The sequence below is a fragment of the Lactuca virosa genome, chromosome 8 (assembly GCF_052849685.1).
Source record: "Lactuca virosa cultivar CGN04683 chromosome 8, Lactuca_virosa_CGN04683_v6, whole genome shotgun sequence".
NCBI lineage: Eukaryota > Viridiplantae > Streptophyta > Magnoliopsida > Asterales > Asteraceae > Lactuca > Lactuca virosa.
The window spans coordinates 339,865,942-339,869,212 of NC_136433.1; positions in this window are offsets into that span (position 1 = coordinate 339,865,942).

The following is a 3,271-nucleotide window of genomic DNA, read 5'->3' on the forward strand; positions in this document are numbered from 1 at the left end:
TTTGCATGTATTTTAGACAAACATAGATCCAAGGTTTATTAGGGTTGCATGTACACTTAGGAAGTGTTAGAATGCTCAAAACCCAACATAAAGTGGGGAGTGATTTGAGTGTTTCCAGCTTTTGATGAAGCTATGCAGCTGGAGGAGGGGTGTCAAAGGACAAATAGTAGACTAGGTAAGAAGGAATAGTGACTGAGGGTTGTCCTATGAGGGTATGGGTGTTAACTTGTGTCATACTCTAGATAAAGTCAACACTTTATCACAAAATCTAACTTAATAGATTTTATTCTTGGATAAGGATTTCCCCCAAAATAGTATTAAAAAAAGAATATTTAGGGTCTCTTATGTTACAATACGAGTTTGGGTGAAAATCACGCGTTAAAATCACGAAAAACGGGCTTAAAATGGAGTCTGGGTCGAAAACCGGGAAGAAAATGGAAAATTCCGAAGTCTGGCCGAAGATTCGGTCCTTAGAGGGTTAGAACCGAAGGCTGGTTCGGTTGGTGGATTAGAACCGAGAGGGGGGTTTCGGTCCGAGCAGTCTCGCAGGCGAACCATGGAAGAAGGACCGAAGGTACACTGAACCGAAGGTGAGTTCGGCCCTATAAGAGGAGTTCGGTTCTAAGAGGTTTCGGGTCTAGGAGGCTTCGGTTCCTTAAGGGAGGTTCGGTTCCTTAGGAGGGTTCGGCTCCTTAAGAGGGTTCGGCTCCTTAAAGCTGCTTTTCGCATAAACTTCCGTTTTCGAGTTGTTTTTGACTAAATCAAGGATCGGGATGCCCCAGGTGATTATAAAAAGTTGAGAGAGATTTTGAGAGAGATTTGGGAGAGATTTCTCATACTTAGAGAGATTTGGGAGAGATTTCACATACTTTGAGAGATTTCTCATACTTAGAGAGATTTGGGAGAGATTTCTCATACTTAGAGAGATTTGGGAGAGATTTCACATACTTGGAGAGATTTCTCATACTTAGAGAGATTTGGGAGAGATTTCACATACTTAGAGAGATTTGGGAGAGATTTCACACACTTGGAGAGATTTCTCATACTTAGAGAGATTTGGGAGAGATTTCTCATACTTAGAGAGATTTGGGAGAGATTTCACATACTTGGAGAGATTTCACATACTTAGAGAGATTTGGGAGAGATTTCACATACTTAGAGGATTTGGGAGAGATTTCACATACTTAGAGAGATTTGGGAGAGATTTGAGGTAGAGAGAGATAGAGCGAGAGAGATTTGAGAGAGACTTCGTTTGAGACCTTTTTGGATGTTTAGCTTCGCTACGCAAGGTGTGTAACCCTCGTTAAGCCTCGTTATGAATGTTATACGTCCCCGAAGGGTACGGGATAGTGTTTTACCAAGTAGTCTCATCACTTACCCTGATTAGGGTGTGAGAATTCGGAACATATGAATTTTTCAAGTGATAACTTCTTATTAAAATAGCGAGTTGTACAGTAATGACATAATGTAAACCCTAATATACGAGGTTAATTGAGTTGACCGGTTTGACTTGTTGACTTTATTTGACTTTGACTTGACCAGAATTTGACGGTTGCCACATCATCCCCCCGTTAGAAGGAATTTCGTCCCGAAATTAGCGTTTTGACTGGGACTTCAAGAGTTAGGGAAAAGATGCGGGTATTTTTGTTTCATTTGATCCTCGCGTTCCCAGATGAATTCTGGTCCTCGTTTTGCATTCCAATGGACCTTCACAATAGGAATACGACTTTGTTTCGTCCTCTTGATCTCTCGATCCATGATTTCTATCGGTTCTTCTATGAAGTGGAGACTCTCTTTGACCTCGATTTCCTCGAGCGGGATCACGAGAGTCTTGTCAGACAGACACTTCTTTAAATTTGACATGTGGAAAGTCGGGTATACGTTGTTAAGTTCCTGGGGTAGCCGAAGTTTGTATGCCACCGGGCCAATCCTTGCAAGGATTTCGAATGGCCCGATATACCTTGGGTTTAGCTTACCACGTTTACCAAAACGTATCGTCCCTTTCCATGGTGAGACCTTCAGTAGCACCCGGTCCCCAACCTAGAATTCCAAGGGTTTACGTCGCTTATCGGCGTAGCTCTTTTGTCTATCTCGAGATTCTTTCAATCTTTCTCGAATTTGAACAATCTTTTCCATAGTTTCCCTTATGATTTCAGGGCCAATGAGGGTGCTATTAGGGACTTGCCCTTTTGCTAACTGTGTATCTCCCACTTCAGCCCATCACATTGGTAATCTGCACTTGCGGCCATAAAGAGCTTCAAACGGCACGACCTTGATGCTGGTATGGTAGTTGTTGTTGTATGAGAATTCAATAAGTGGTAAATGGGTATCCCAAGCTTTACCGAAGTCTATCACACATGCTCTTAGCATATCTTCTAGGGTTTGAATAGTTCTTTCGCTCTGCCCGTCAGTTTGAGGATGGTAGGCCGTACTCATGTCTAGCCTGGTCCCTAGAGCTTTCTGTAAGGACGGCCAGAACCGCAAAGTGAATCTACTATCTCGGTCAGAGATAATGGATATCGGCACACCATGTAGTCGTACAACCTCTTTGATGTACGTCCTAGTCAACTTCTCCATCTTGTCGGTCTCCATCTTGTCGGTCTCCTCTTTGATAACGGATTTTGTCAATCTATCGACGATTACCCAAATGGTATCAAGACCACCCGTTGTCTTAGGCAGTTTGGTTATGAAATCCATGGTTATTCGTTCCCACTTCCATTCGGGTATCACAGGTTGTTGTAGCAAACCCAAAGGCTTTTGGTACTCTACCTTAACCTTGGCACAAGTCAAACACTTGCTCACGTATGTAGCGATTTCGGCTTTCATGTTCGGCCACCAGTAAAGTTTCTTCAGGTCCAGGTACATCTTGTCGGAACCGGGATGAACGGAGTATCGTGTTTTGTGTGCTTCATTCAGGACGACGTCCCTGAACCTGCCGAATTTCGGTGTCCAAATTCGATTCATAAGATAACGAGCTCCGTCGTCCTTGACTTCTAGGTTCTTATCCATTCCCCTTAAAGCCTCACCTGCCACATTCTCAGGCTTCAAAGCTTCCAGCTGAGCCTCTTTGATTTGCACGGACAGGTGCGAATGGATTGTCATTGTTAATGACTTTACTCGGCGACCCGAGTATTCTTTTCGGCTTAAGGCGTCAGCTACTACGTTGGCCTTGCCTGGGTGATAACGAATCTCACACTCGTAATCATTTAGTAATTCTACCCATCGTATCTGCCTCATGTTGAGCTCTTTTTGATTGAGGATGTGCTGAAGG